At 51.7% G+C, this 15,321-nt stretch overlaps 1 pseudogene across 1 annotated transcript in view; it reads left to right on the top strand.

Moving 5' to 3' along the window:
- Nucleotides 1-11,285, top strand: part of LOC306652514 (phosphatidylinositol 3,4,5-trisphosphate-dependent Rac exchanger 1 protein-like) — a 38,742-nt pseudogene extending 27,457 nt beyond the window's left edge. The window contains exons 20-30 of the transcript in view: nt 526-654; nt 2,043-2,084; nt 2,746-2,885; nt 4,260-4,356; nt 5,879-6,022; nt 6,087-6,228; nt 7,352-7,418; nt 8,274-8,446; nt 10,029-10,131; nt 10,332-10,399; nt 11,210-11,285. The product of the transcript in view is annotated as a phosphatidylinositol 3,4,5-trisphosphate-dependent Rac exchanger 1 protein-like (transcript). The remainder of the gene's footprint in view (nt 1-525; nt 655-2,042; nt 2,085-2,745; nt 2,886-4,259; nt 4,357-5,878; nt 6,023-6,086; nt 6,229-7,351; nt 7,419-8,273; nt 8,447-10,028; nt 10,132-10,331; nt 10,400-11,209) is intronic.
- Nucleotides 11,286-15,321: the final 4,036 nt, after the last annotated feature.

The raw sequence follows: 15,321 nt of genomic DNA, 5'->3' as shown, positions 1-15,321 counted from the left end.
CTGTGTCTGCCTGGCCTTTGGCCCTGTTAAGGCCACATTCAATTCCAGTTCTCCCTATACCCTGTGTGACTTTAGGGAAGTCACTGTGCTGGGCTTCCTTCTCTATATAGGGAAGGTCTAGGTCACAACTCATGTGCCAGCTAAGTTGATTGTGGCTTAGTACCTGTGACCTAGTACCTGAGAAGTCTTCTGTGGCTACAACATCCAGATCTGGGAGCAAAGACTGCTGAAATTGATTTGTGCTTCTGCACTGGATTGGCTGTAGGTGTGGATCATGGCCTCAGACCAGCAGGAAGGGTGCTGAGATTGATTAGTGATGTCTGTGATGGGAATGGAACATTGATATCATAGCACACTTAACATATACTTATCCTCTGAGGCCTGGAGTATGTCCAGAGTCCTGCTAACTCACTGGATCTAGGGTTATGAATTTTGCAATCTGGTGATGGGGTAGGGGCCTTTGTGTCACTGTTCTACAAAGCCACCTCTGTCCCTTCCCTGGCCCTCATTACTTTCCTGCCCTAGAGTTCAAACAGAAAGAAGAGTGTATGGTCCGTGTCTGGAGCTTGATCCAGATCAGCATCCAGGAGGAACCCTGGAACCTCCCCAGCTCCATCAAGACCCTGGTGGGTAACATCCAGAGAGATGTGGAATGTCAGCAGGGAGGGAGGGTCATGGTGGGGGTTGTGGCCTTTGCCTGGGACTTGAATGCAGTGGGGTCCATCTCCATACCCCTTCCTCTACATGCTCAGGGAAGGGCAAGAAGCGTAGGTACGCTTTCTCAGCTGAGTGACCTGCTCTGGCAGGTCTGGGCTGTGTGCCCTTTGCCAGGGTGTTGTTAATGCCAGTTGCTAGTCATGCTAAGCCTTTCTCGTGAGTCCAGGCTTCAGAGGCTGAGCTGTTCTTCAGAGCTTCCAAATGGGGCTTGGTTCAGTACTTTTGTTTATCCTTGAGGTCACAGCTGGCAGGTGGGGCCACCAACGGATCTGATGCTGCAGGATCAGAACACGGAGTGCCAGTGCCCACTAGGTTTCCCTGGGAATTGGATTTCTCCTGGCTGCTCAAGGTTGCAGAGGCCAGCTGTCCTGCGCTCATGTGGGGTAGGTGATGAGTGGCGGCTTCCCTCTTGGGAGCTCTCCAGTTCCCGCAGCCTGGTGTCTGTGCCCCACCTCTGATGTCACCACCTTGGTCTTCATTGGGCATTTGAGTCTAGGTCTCCTGGGTTGGAAGTACCTAGGCCAGGGGACATTGGACCAGGAAAGCTGGATATAATGGCCCAAGGGCCCAACAACCGGGCAGTAGCTGCCTCTGAGCTGGAATCTCTGTTGACTCCAGCTGTCCTGTTTACAAAACTGTAATTGGTAAAGGGTTTGGGCTTTGTGACCAGAGGGCCAGTTCTTGAATCCCAGGCCACGCACATTTGGCCATGTGACCTTGGCACACCCTTGACTTCTCCAGCCTCCATGTCTGCCCATGTGAAGCCCCAGGGCTCCTGGTCCCCTGCAGTCATGAGGATAATCCAGTCTGTACCCATTAGCACTTAGTGCCCTCCCTAATGGGGGCATGCCCTCAGTACAGCATCCGCTCTGACTGTCGCCACAACTGACCAGGCCTCCCTCTGGCCTAGGGAAGACAGTACCTCAAGTGACATAGAGGCCATTCAGACTTTCCTTCAAAGGCTTTTCTGGCCCCAGGGCACCTTTGAAGGAGAGGCGCCTGGCTGGGTAGCAGCCACAGGAGCAATGGCCTTCTCTCCAGGGCAGCCGTGCTGTCCAGGATGCACACTCATGTGCACTTGAGGTCTGCTAGTGTGAGTGGGTGTATCACAAATGTGTGTGTGAGTGTCCATAGGGGCTCTGGCTCCAGAGACGGAAGCACTGGTTGTACTCCCTGCTGGATGGGGACCTGCACCAGCCTATGGTAAAAACCGCCAGAGTGCAGCCTTAGCACTGTTCTGGGAGGGTCAGGCACATGGGCTGGGCCAGCTCCACTGTCCCCTGCCAACCTCACTTAGTGCCCTCCCTCTTGTCCCCTCCTTCCAGATAGGAAGAACCAGCTGCTTCTGGCCTTGCTGAAATGCACAGGTGAGTGCACATGTCCTGGTGCACCAGCAAGGCCCTCCTGGCTGTGGGCATCACAGCCCTGGAGGCCTCTTCTGTGGCCAAGGTGACTTGTCCTTGACCTATCAGGACCTGGACTGGGGAAAGCAATATTTTGGCCTCCTGCCCCTCCAGAAACAACTTTAACCTCATGTCCAAGGGACAAGTCTTGGGACCCTGGAACTGGGATTCCTGTCTTGGGCCCTGCTACCAGGGTAACTGTTGACAAGGATGCAGAATAGAGGAAGAAGGGTGGGGAGGCTCTTTGTTTGTAGGAATCCAGCCCCAGCTGATAGTGGAGCCAGGGCTGCAGGCGGGGAGGGGGACCCTGGGAGACGACTGGTGTCCCTCCCTTCTCCCAGAAATTTTCAGTCAACTGAGGGTCCAGGTCAAAATAGAAGTGCTGCTCCCCAGATAGCACCGGGGCTCCAGGGCTGCTGCAGGGAACACACAGGCCCGCCCCTTTGGCAGATGCTTGGGTCTGGGCTTGCAGCCACCTGGCTTGCTGGCAGAGGGGAGTTTTGTGGACCTGGCTTTTGACCCCAAGTGAACTTTGGCCTCTTCACCCTATGGGCTCTGCAGGGGGCCGGGGCCAGACTCTGGCAGCCTGCTGCCAGCACTGCCCAGCGGCCTGTCCCCACCTCAGACACAAAGCTACAGCTATGCAGGCAAACCATCTTCTGCCAGGCCCTGGTGGCCGCCTTGTGCACCTTCTCCAAGCAGCTGCTGGTGGCCCTCAGCTACTGCTACAATAACAATGGCGAGTATGAGGAGAGCAGCCACGACGCCAACAGACCTAGTCTGTTCACACAACAGTTATTAATTGAGCACCTACTGTCTACCTGTTAGGAAACTGGGGTATACCGGTGATTAAAGCCCCTGTACTTGGGGATCTTATCTCCTGGTGGGAGAGAAACAGACCAGGAGCCATAGCTCAACTTAGGCAGGGTACACTGGCTGCATCTGGAGACATTTTTAGTCATGGAAACTGAGGGATCCAGGAGTAGTGCTACTGGCACCTGCTGTGCAGAGGCCAAGGATGCTGCTTACTGTCCTAACACAGTCCCCAGGACAAATGCCTGTAGTTCAGGTTGGCTCTTTGCTGGCCAGGCCCAGTCACTGGCTATTTTGTGGGATGTGTGGCCTCAGAGCGCCCTCTGCTGGCCGAAGTCACACACAGGCGCTCTGCTGGTGAGAGGTCTGCTCTCCCTAAACCCAAAAGGTAGCAGGGAAACCAGTCCTCAATGTCTTCTCAGAGCCAGAGACTGCCTCATCCACTTTTCTCTGATGTTAGGAGGTGCTCGGTGCTGACTGCTGGGGTCTGCAGGTCACCTTCCAACTGGGGAAACTGAGAAGAATGGATAGAGGAGGGAGGGGAGACTGCAGGAAAAGTGAAAGACTGTGCGTGGAGTTGCTTGGGGACCCAGAGTCAGAGCTGGTTGTGTTGAAAAGGTGACATTTGAACTAGTTAGGTGGATGGTCAGAGGAACAGAATAGGGAAGAGGGAGCGGCATGTGCTCAGGTACCCAGGGGAGGCAGCGTGCCCTGGAAGCAGCAAGGCAGTTGGGAGGAGAGGTTTGCAGGCCCTGTCTGTAGGACTGGGGCTTAATTCTGGGGAAGAGGAGGCAGATAGTCTTGGGGGCAGGTGAGAAATGGGATTTGGTTTGATTTAAAAAGGTAACAGCCCAGGGAGATGTGGGTTGTTTTGGGGAGAATGAGGGGGATGTGTGGTTTCCTTCTGGGATGTGGATATTGCCCCTGTGGGTGTTGGCTGCTAAGTTGGGGAGTATGTGGAGCATGGTCCACCTGTCATGGCTTGGCCCTGTTTGTGTATGGGTGAGGGGAAAGAGAAATCAGGTGTTGTGATTTCCTGGAGGAGCACAGGAGGCAGGCAGGAATGGTTAAGTCAGTAACCATTGTCTGGGTAGGAAGGAGGTGGCTTTACAGGTCACTCAGCAAATCAGAGCAGAGGCGAGTTCTGACCCATGGGGCCACAGGACAAGCTGCAGGGTGAGCTATGATTTCACCTGCAGAGCACACCTGGACCTGGTGCTCAGGAGGCCCCAGTGTAGCCCGATGCCTAGATTCGGATCCCAGCACTGTGAGGTGAAAGCCTGGTGTGGGTGGCACATGAGGTCCCTTCACTGTGTCTTCTTGCAGAAGGAGGAAAGGACCATGCTGGAGGACATCTGGGTGACCCTGTTGGAGCAGGACAGTGTCACCTCTTTTAAGCAGCTGGACAAGAACTGTGTGGCCAGTGAGTGATTCCTCCCACCCCCACTGTAGGAGTTGGGATGCTGAGCCCGAAGGGGATACTTGGGGCCCTGGTCTCCTGTGTGCAGGTCAGCTGCCCAAGGTGAACCTGAACCCAGCACATCAAGCTTCAGGCCCCAAATGGAGTGGAAAAAGAGGGGTTCTCTCACATCAACCCAGCTGTCTTCACCAGGTCTTAAAAGAGGTCTACAGCACTTCTCATTAAAATTCCACCCTGGAGTCATCCTTTGGAGCAAAGAATTCAGATTAAGAACTAATGCCATAATTGACTGAAGTTTCTCAGTCCTTTCTCCCTTTGTCCTGCCCCCCCATCCATCTGACCACCCACTAACCAACACCCATCACACACATATCCATAGAAGTGAGCACTCAATAGTCAGGGACATGATCTGGGCCACAGTAGAGGCAGCATAGCCATGGTCCCACCCTCCCCATGGGTCTAACCTGGAGTCAGCTGGGGGCATCCAACATGCAGATCCCAGTTGCTGGCTGCTGTGCATGGGTCCTGGGAACTTGCCAGAAAGGCTGATTCTCAGAACCTATCCCAGACCTCCTACCTCAGAAACTCTGGAGTGGAACTGGGGTGTCCGTATCACAAGCCATCCCCAGGACTGTAGCGCTTGTGAGGCTGTGGGCCACACTCTAGGTCAGTACTTCCCTTCCTTTTGTTTCATTCCATGAAAAGCCCCTGAGGCCCCTTTTTCTCACTGCCATACCCCCTTGAAATTGCAGTGCTGCCATGACCTGTGTGTCCATGTGCTGTGTGTCTGGCTCGTGAGGTCTGCCCTCCCTCAAGGACTGACTTGTGCCTCCTTGGGGCAGTGTGTCCCTGCCAGAACTGCAGACTGCTGCACAGGGTTCTACTTCTGGGGGCCAGTTTGAGCTGACTGCAGTGCCTGCCTGTCTGGGGCTGGGCTGGGCTCAGGAGAACCCGATCAGCTAGTGATGCAGCAGGGGCTCCCATAGCTTCATTTTGCCCTCCCTGCCTTAAGCTCTTCCTCATATGGTGAATAAGATGCATGTGCTGTTTGAGGGCAGCTTTTGCCAGATGTGCCTGAGCTACCAGGCAAGGGGTGACTACAGCACCATCAGGGGGCGCTCTTACTATGCACTGCTCTCTTGCTTGCTGGGCAGTGTCATGGCAAAGAACACATGTCAAATTTGTCCAAGAGGGAGGTCACAGGCTGCTGCAGAGTGTGGGGCTGTCTGAGGCTACACCTGTGGGACAGGAACTCTGAGGTTGCCCCTCTAGGCTGGAGGGAATATGTGGTCATAGGATGCTACTCTGGCATCAGTGGACATGGAAGTCCCAGGGTGCCATCCTGAGGCTTCGAAGAACGGTTCTGAGGCTATCCCTCTGGAGCAGTATCAGAGGGCAGGGAGGTCTGAGGCTATACCTCTGGAGTGGGGAGGGCAGAGAGATGCTAGGGTGCCAATCTGGCACCAGCGGAAGGGAGATCTAAAGCTGCTGTGGCAGAGGGAGTGGGGCTCTGAGGCCCCTGCAGACACCAGCGTTTTCTACCACATAAAGGGCAGACACCAGGTGCTCAAGTTTGTCTTCTACCTCGAAAGCTACCACTTCTCCAAGCTACCCTCCTGCGTGGAGAGTGGGGTCAGCCTCCAAATGCATGTCATGCTTTTCATGAAAGGTGAGCTACAGGCTGTGGGGGACTATGGGGGCCAAGTCAAGGCCACCCAGCCTTTGGGACCCAGCCCTGCACTCCCTCCTCTCCTCCATATCTCTGGAGAATGTGGAAGGGCCTCCTCCTCCAGGCAGACAGGCAGCAGATTATTTTCAGCAGGAGATCAATGCCCAGTCCCTGGAAAACGTCCAGCAGTATTACCACAAGCTCAGGTATGTTTTTAGGCCTATGTCAGGGCAGGATTCAGAAAGCCGCCACAGCAGGTGGCAGGCAGACCCACAGCATGAGGAGTGGGCCAGATGCTCTTTCTGGAGCACCTTGCCTGCATGAGAATCTTATGGCAGTGTGCACTGTAGGTCATGCTAATCCATTCTTCAGATGTGGAAGCTGAGGCTCAGAAGCATACACAGCATGCCCAAGGTCACATAGCCAACAGTCTGGCTTCAAAGCTGGTCCTGTCTGCTGAGCCAAGCTTCTGGCCCACTCTGCATGGGGGCAGGAGCTGAGATGGGGCCCTGGGCTTCTTGGGCCTTGAGAGAGGGGTGTAGTGCCCTGGGCCTCATCCCATTCACAACTCACACAGGGAGAAGTGGAGGGAACAGATTTTGTCAGGAGGAAGCACAGGTCTAGGGGAGTAGCTCCTACGTCCCCAGCAGCTTGCCCATGGCCCCTCCCGAGTCCTGCCTAGGTGACAAAGGGTGGTTGAGAGGGACTTTATCTTCTCTGGGCCTGATTTTGCCATTTGGAAATGGGAGACTGATGCTTCTGTCCATTTGCTGGACAAGAACATCTTGGCGCGCTTCTGGATGGACCAGGCCATGAGTCTCTTCTGTGCTGTTTGTGGAGTGTTATAAATACGGGCTCTGGTCATTCACTTTTTTGGCCCAGCATGGGTTCATCAGGACCTTATGCAGACACACACTGTCCCCGTGTGTGGGAGTTTGTCCACTTCTGGGGCAGGAACTGCCAAGACTAGCCAACCCATGCTGTGAATAAAGGCCTATCAGCATGAAGGTGGCTCGCTGCTGTCCTCCTGTCTGTGGTCTGTACTACATTCCACAGCCCAGCTGCTCAGTGCCCCTGAGACTGCCTGGTTCCCAGAGCCTTGGGCTTTATGGTCGGCCAACCCTTGTGGTAGAGGGGAACAGAGTTGGAGCCAGTGAGCACAGAGGTGCATCCAGCACCAGGTAGGGGGATAGGGCTCCAAGGAGGAGAGGAGAAGAAGGCTGGGTGGAGAGCCAGGTGTGGCTGTGAGGCTGCCTCTGAGTGGGGAGGCCAAGCTGCCCAGCTGGGAGCTGGGGGTGGGGCCCCCTTCAGCCCGTCTTTCTCCATCAGGACATTTTACCTGGAGTGGTGGAATCTGCCCTTGGACATAAGCACCACTGCCGTGAAGACTGACCAGGTGTGTCCCCAGCCTGAGGCTTGGCTGGGCAGGCTCCCAGGATGAGGATTCCGCTGGTGGGGTTTCCTCTAGACACCCCACTGGCCATGCCCTCCAGTCCTGGGAGTCCCCATGGTGGTTCACGCTCACCAAGGCCTCAATCTCTCTCATGCACTGTGGTCATCACAGGTTTCTCTGGAGCTGGGGCCCCTGCAGGCATCCATGGACCCCATGCCAGGCATGGCTGGGCCCTGCTCTGGTTTCCTCCTTCACATTTTTTACTAGCCTTAGAAATTGAAAGATCTCATAGAAACAGAGGCTTCCAACTTTTTTGAGAAGTGGAGAGACATGAGATCTGATTTGGGGCTTCTTCCCATTTGCTGTGCTTGGATTGCGCTGGGCGTGACTGCCCCTTGGGCCCGCTGGCCCTGGGTCCTGCTGCTCAGTGGAACATGCCTGGCCTTCCAGGTTTGAGGCAGGCTTCACCCTGGGCCGGTGTGCTGGCCTTGGGGCTTTTGCTGCTCTGAGAGAGGGGGTGGGCATGTGCTTTGGGACACTAATGTGGCCAGCAGGATCTTACAGAGCATAGGAAGGAGGAGCCAACACTTTTACCTCCACACATGGTTGGGGAAGCATGAACAGGGAGGGCTCCTCCTCCTAAGGGTTTGGAGGGCATGGCCTGTTTGTGCTTAGTCAGGGACACTCTGGGCAGTTATAGAGAGCAGGCTGGAAGATGAGACCTAAAATACATGGCGAACATTAAGTACCAACTTCAGGGTAGTAGGGATCCACAGATTGATCTTGAGCAGGTGTTATGGAATGGCTCTTGCCCTCAGCTGCATCCCAGCATCTCATGTGTCTGTCCCATACCTGCAGCTGATCCACGCTATCAACACCGTGGATGAGCTCTGCTCCCTCATGAAGTCCTTCGTGCACCCCAAGCCTGGAATCAGCGAAAACTTAGGCTCTGGCCTCGTCCCCATCTCCTCTGAGCTCTGCTACTGCCTGCAGGCCTGCCAGATTACCATGTGCAGCATGGGCATGCAGAGGTGGGCTGCACCAGGGCCTGGGGTTCTGGGGGGCAGGGACAGGAGGCAGGAAGCCTGTGTCCATGTCTTGAACCTCCTGGCTCACTGGACCGGGACAGGGCCTCCCAGCTCTGGACCACAGGTTATCTTTAAACTGGGTTATCTGTGTCAGTCAGTGGGTGGGAGGGCTGCAGGCTTCCTGGGTCCTGGGCCAGAAGACATGAGGGAGACTGAGCTCTGAGCCTCCATACCTGCTGTGAGTGGGATGGCTCACCTGCAGGGCAGAACTGCCTCCGGCCTCCCTGGACACTCCTCCTCTGCCCTCTGCTCGGCTGCTGGCCCCAGGGAAAGACAGCTCCTTTACTGGGAGCCCTTCCCAGTCATGTGTCCTCATGTCTCTCATGCCTATGGATAACCACTGCTCCCAGCATGGGTTATTTTAAGCGGCTGGCCGCCGCGGTTTTTGCTCTTTTGGCCCAACCAGCGGGACAAAAGACAAATACTCTTCAGAAGTTCATGAAGCAGCTTTCCCGTTTAATCAGATAACACACTCAATATATAAGCAGTCTCATGCATAAGCAATTGTAACCAGATATGTCCATCCAATCCTGTTAAAGGTCAAGCAATCACTCACTCAAGCATGCATGTAAAGTATATCTGTCCACATGCTAGGCAGCTGAACTGATTATCATATAGCCAATTGTAAAAGCTTCCTGCCTTTCTCCAGGCATAATCAGGATGCTGTTTGCTCTCTGCCAGTCGCCATCTTTGGATGCACGTGGTGTAACCCTGGGCCCCTGGTTTTGCCCACCACAATGCCTGCCACTCTGACAGGCTCTGCCACCCTGGAATGGGCTGTCTGTGAGGGCAGAGACTCTGTTCTCTGCTGTGCCCAGCGGACTGGTGCCTGGCATCAATGGGTCTGATAAACAAGCATCCAGTCATGTCTTCTCACTCTGTGGTGTCTGTGCCCCCAGCCTGTGTTCTCTGCTGCGGGCTGGTGCAGAAGGGTCTGTTCCAGAGGTTGTCATCCAGGGGCAGTTTTGCTCCCCAGGGGATGTTGGCCATGTCTGGAGACATTTGTGGTCATTACATCCATGGACTGTGGCATCTAAAGGGTGAGGGCTGGTTCTCAGCATCCCACTGTGCACACAACAGCCTCTGTCTGGTCCACTGTCAATGCTGCTCCAATTCTGACTCTAGTCAGGGAGACTGGGGTGCCCTGTCAACTCATCTGTCAGGGATGCAGGGAGAAGGGTACAGGCTGGCTTGAAGTCCAAGGCCTGGTGCAGAGTTGTGCTCTGACAGCCTGAGCCAGGGGGCTGTGCCCAGGCTGCTGAGCAGGGGCCAGGCCTCGGGAGTCACCCCACTCAGCTGATGAAAATCAGGGCCCTGCCTGGCAGTGTTGCTGTCCTGGGTGCAGACCCCTGCAGGGACAGGCCGAAGGGTGGAGGCTGCCAGGAGGGGCTGGTGGGGAGGAGCAGGCAGGTAGGGAATGTCAGCCCGGAGAGGATACAGGGCGGATGACCCACACAGCCATAGAAGGGGAGGTGAGGCCTGGTGGGGGTGGCTGCTGTCCCATGGCCTCTCTACCCCTCCACAGGCACACCCTGAGCATGCCCCTGGAGCAGGCAGCTATCCTTGCATGGAGTCACAGGCTGCTGCCAAAGTGCATGATGCACGCCATGGACATCATGAAAAAGTAGGTGAGGCCAGGCTGGTCTGAAGGCAGCTGCATGCACCCTGTGTGGAGTGAGGCCACCTGAACTGGACACCTTCAGCCCAGACCTGGCCTGCCTGGGGGTCGAGGGTATCAGCTTCTGGAGAACTGCATCCCCCAGCCAGGTGTCCCTGCATGTTCCGAGCTCCTCCAGGGGCCCCAGGCCTGACGGCTCTTTCCTTCCAGGGCCCCAGAGTGGAGATTCTGGCCAAAAATCTCTGAGTCGAGGATCAGATGCCCAATGGTGCACCACAGTGAGTGACCCCTTGTCCCTTCTCCTCCAGGGGACCATCAACCCTGGCAGACCCATGGTTCTGCCCTGTGCCCCACTGTGCTTTTGAGGACTCAGCTTCAGGAGCACCAAGCCGGGACCAATCTGTACCCTCACAAGTGCTCCCTTTCGGGGAAGGCTTGAAAAGGCCCCTACAGGCCCTAAGGTGAGCCTCAGGGTGTCTCCCCATGGTGTTCAGCCACTCTGCAGCCCTGAGATCTGGGCTCAATTCAGGCAGTCTCTGCTTTCTATCTGTGCCCAGTTCCTCATCAAAATCTGCCCACAAGCTTTAAGTAACATTTCATTTTGAAGTAGTCCCAGTATGCAAAAGTAGTGTGACATTCCTACACACCCTTCAACTGCTTCGCCAGTGGCCATGTCTCCTGTGGCCCCAGCATGGGATCAGGACCAGGCTGCCCTTTCAGACCCCCTTGTAAACCTGGTTTGTACCTTGAGAGTCTCCACATGTGCTCTCTAAGCCTCTTTTTCTATTTTTTTTTTTTTTTTTGTGGTTTCCATACCCCAGACCCGGGGCCCGTTTGACACAAACAGGAAACAGGAGTGTTGTGAGCAAGGTCCTGCTGTTATTCCCAGTTGAGAGGTGGGAGTACTCAGGCCCAGAGGAGTTAGGTATCTTGTCCACAGGTCACACAGCTAGGAGACAGCAGAGCTGGGTTTTGAATCCAGGCCCAGCTGTGACCTTAGTCACCTGGAGGTTGGGCTTTCCCATGGGCAGTGGCCTATACCTGGCACTCCTGTCTCCACAGTCATGACCCCTCTTGTCCTGCTGCAGATCCAGCAGTGAGATCCCGTCCCAGGGGTGCAGCAGGGACATGGAGGTGTCTGCATCCCCAGGAATTATGCAGTGACTCTCACCAGACCAAGTGCTCACAAGTGTCCAGACAAGGGCAGGAGGCTGGAGTCAGAACTTTGCTCTCCAGGGATCTCTTCCTGTTGGGTGCCTCCGGCCCCTAAAGCAGACCTTGTGTGGTTTGGGACTCAGACACATGTGGTGAGTCCACAGTGGGCAGAGTCATGTGGGGGCGTGCCCAGGCTGCCTGTACGATTTGCACATGCCCAGCTCTCAAGTGGCTGAGGGGTGTGACTGGACAGGTGGATGCACAGTGCAGGTTGGGACGTGCCCACTCCATGTGCGCCATTTTTCTGGAGGTCTCCTCGACATGTCAGGTTATGGCATCTGGCTGCTTGGGCTCTGGCGGAGACATATTGCCCGGACATGTATCTCTGTGCCCTGCCCTCATGAAAGTCCACACTCAGAGAAAGGCAGCCGCCTTCCACTAACACCACTGCCCCAGGGTAACGCTGCCTACCGCTGCCTTCAGGTAAGTCCACCTGGGTAATGCAGCTGCCCTAGGGGAAGGCCGCCTCCCTTGGGAAAGGTCTTTGCCCTCCGTGTGGGGTCTCAGGTAGGTGTGTACTGGGGTGGAGGGAGCTCGATCCGAGAGTGACCCCAGGGGTCTGGGCCTGGTGTTCTGGGATCTGGGACAAGGAGGCCTTGAGGGCTGGGCACAGATGGACAGTAGGCCAGGGACTCCATGTGCTGGACCCATCCTGTGTCAACGACCGCCATCGGTGATACACCCTCTCTTAGTAAGGTTGCTGCCCCCAGGTCAGGCTACCCACCAAGTCAGGGCAGGGCAAGGCAGTGCAAGGAATAGCAGGGAAGGGCAGATTGGGTTGCGGGGATGGGTCATGGCAGGAAGGGGGTGAAGAGATTTGGAGCACTATTGAAGGCTGCTCAGTGTGGGTCAACTGTGTACACATTCCTGTGGCAGAACACTTACTTAGCATGTGAGAAACCCTGGCTTGGTTCTCAGCAGCACGTGGGCACACACACACACACACACACACACACACACACACACACACACGTACCTACCCCACATGCCCCAATAAATCTTCCTAATTCAGATGACTTTATTCTGTTTTTTAATTTTTTAAAATTTATTTTTATTGTAAACAAATGGGATACATGTTGTTTCTGTTTGTACATAGAGTAACAGCATACCATTGCATAATCATACATTTACATAGGGTAATGATGATTTATTCATTCTGTTATGTTTTCCTTCCCCACCACCCTCCGACCTCTCTTTTCCCTCTACATAGTCCCTCCTTCCTCCATTCTTGCCCCCCTCCCACCACCCCATTATGCTTCATCATCCACTTATCAGTGAGATCATTCGTCTTTTGGATTTTTGAGATTGGCTTATTTTACTTAACATGATATCCTCCAATTTCATCCATTCACCTGCAAATGCCATAATTTTATTATTCTTTATAGCTGTGTAATATTCCATCATATACATATATATATATATATATATATATATATATATATATATATATATATCACAGTTTCTTTATCCATTCATCAATTGAAGGGCATCTAGGTTGGTTCCACAGTCTGGCTGTTGTGAATTGAACAGCTATGAGCATTGATGTGGCTGTATCTCTATAGTATGCTGATTTTAAGTTCTTTGGGTATAGACCGAGGAGTGGGATAGCTGGTTCAAATGGTAGGTCCATTTGAAGTTTTCTAAGGAATCTCCACACTGCTTTCCAGAGTGACTGCACTAATTTGCAGCCCCACCAGCAATGTATGAGTATATCTTTTTCCTCAAATCCTCTCCAACACCTATTGCTGCTTGTATTCTTGATAATCACCATTTTACTTGGGGTGAGATAGAATCTTAGGGTAGTTTTAAATTGCATTTCTCTTATTACTAGAGATGTTGAACATTTTGTCATATATCTGTTGAATGCTTGTACATCTTCTTCTGTGAAATGTCTGTTCATTTCCTTAGCCCATTTGTTTATTGGATTATTTGTATTCTTGTGGAAGAGGTTTTTGAATTCTTTATAGATTCTGGAAATTAGCGCTCTATCTGAAGTATGAGTGGCAAAGATATTCTCCCACTCTGTAGGCTCTCTCTTCACATTGCTGATAGTTTCCTTTGCTGAGAGAAAGCTATTTAGTTTGAATCTATCCCAGTTATTGATTCTTACTTTTATTGTTTTGCTAAGGGAGTCCTGTTAAGAAAGTCTGATCCTAAGCTAACATGGTGAAGATTTGGACCTACTTCTTCTTCTATAAGATGCAGGGTCCCTGGTCTGATTTCAAGGTCCTTGATCCATTGTGAGTTGATTTATGTGCAGCGTGAGAGATGTTGGTTTAGTTTCATTCTGTTGCATATGGATTTCCAGTTTTCCCAGCACCATTTGTTGAAGAGGCTATCTTTTCTCCATTGCACATTTTTGGAACCTTTGTCTATTATGAGAATATTGTATTTATTTGGGTTTGTGTCCATGTCCTCTATTCTGTACCATTGAGCTATCTGTCTATTTTGGTGCCAACACTATGCTGTTTTTGTTACTATTGCTTTGTAGTATAGTTGAGATTCTGGTATTGCGATACCCCCTGATTCATTCTTCCTGCTAAGGATTGCTTTAGTGATTCTGGGTTTCGTATTCTTTCAGATGAATTTCATGATTGCTTGCTCTATTTCTGTAAGGTATGTCATTGGGATTTTAATTGGAATTGCATTGAATCTTTATAGCACTTTTGGTAGTATGGCCATTTTGACAATATTAATTCTGCTTATCCAAGAACAGGGGAGATCTTTCCATATCCTAAGGTCTTCCTCAATTTCTTTCTTCAATGTTTTCTAGTTTTCATTGTAGAGATATTTTACCTCTTTGATTAGATTGATTCCCAAGTACTTTTTTTTTCCTGAGGCTATTGCAAATAGTGGTGTTTTCCTCATTTCCCTTTCAGCTGTTTCGTCGCTTGCATATAAAAATGCTTTAGATGTATTCGTGTTGATTTTATAGCCTGCTATTTTGTTGAATTCTTTGATGAGGTCTAGAAGTTTTCTGGAGGAGGCTTATGGATACCCTAAATATAGACTCATGTCATCCACGAATATTGACAGCTTAAGTTCCCCTTTTCCCATTCGTATCCCTTTAATTTCTTTGGTCTGCCTAATTGCTCTGGCTAGATTTTCGAGGACAATGTTGAATAGAAGTGGTGAAAAAGAACATCCCTGTCTTGTTCCTGTTTTCAAAGGGAATGGTTTCAGTTTATCTCCATTAAGAATGATGTTGGCCACAAGCTAAGCATAAATAGCCTTTACAATGTTCAGGTATGTTCCTACTATCCCTATTTTTTCTAGTGTTTTGAGTATGAAGGGGTGTTGTATTTTGTCGAAAGCTTTTTCTGCATCAAATGAAATAACCATATGACTCTTATCCTTAAGTCTATTGACATGATGGATTACCTTTATTGATTTATGGATATTGAACTATGCTTGCATTCCAGGGATGAAACCGACTTGATCGTGGTGCACACTTTTCTTAATATATTTTTGGGTATAGTTTGCCAATATTTTGTTAAGCATCTTTGTGTCTATATTCATCAAGGATATTGGTCTAAAATTTTCTTTCCTAGATGTGTTTTTGCCGGGTTTGGGTATGAGTGTGATATTAGCTTCATAGAATGAGATCGGTAGGGTACCCTCATTTTCTATTTCCTGGAATACTATTAGAAGTATTGGAATGAGTTCTTCTTTGAAGGTCTTGTAGAACTCGGCTGAGAATCTGTCTGGTCCTGGGCTTTTCTTGGGTGGTAGATTTTTAATGGCTTCTTCTATTTCATTGCTTGATATAGATCTGTTTTACTTGTGTATGTTACCTGGTTCAGTTTGGGAGGAGCATATGTCCCTAGAAATTTGTTAATGTCTTCAGTAGTTTCTATTTTGTTGGAGTACAGATTTTCAAAGTAGCTTTTCATTATGTTCTGTATCTCAGTGGTGTCTGTCATAATATTTCCTTTTGAATCATGTATTTTAGTAATTTGAGTCTTCTCTCTTCTCTTTGTTATTG

This window comes from Sciurus vulgaris, assembly GCF_902686455.1.
Source record: "Sciurus vulgaris genome assembly, contig: HiC_scaffold_261_arrow_ctg1, whole genome shotgun sequence".
Lineage (NCBI taxonomy): Eukaryota > Metazoa > Chordata > Mammalia > Rodentia > Sciuridae > Sciurus > Sciurus vulgaris.
This window is presented reverse-complemented; position numbering and strand designations above follow the sequence as displayed.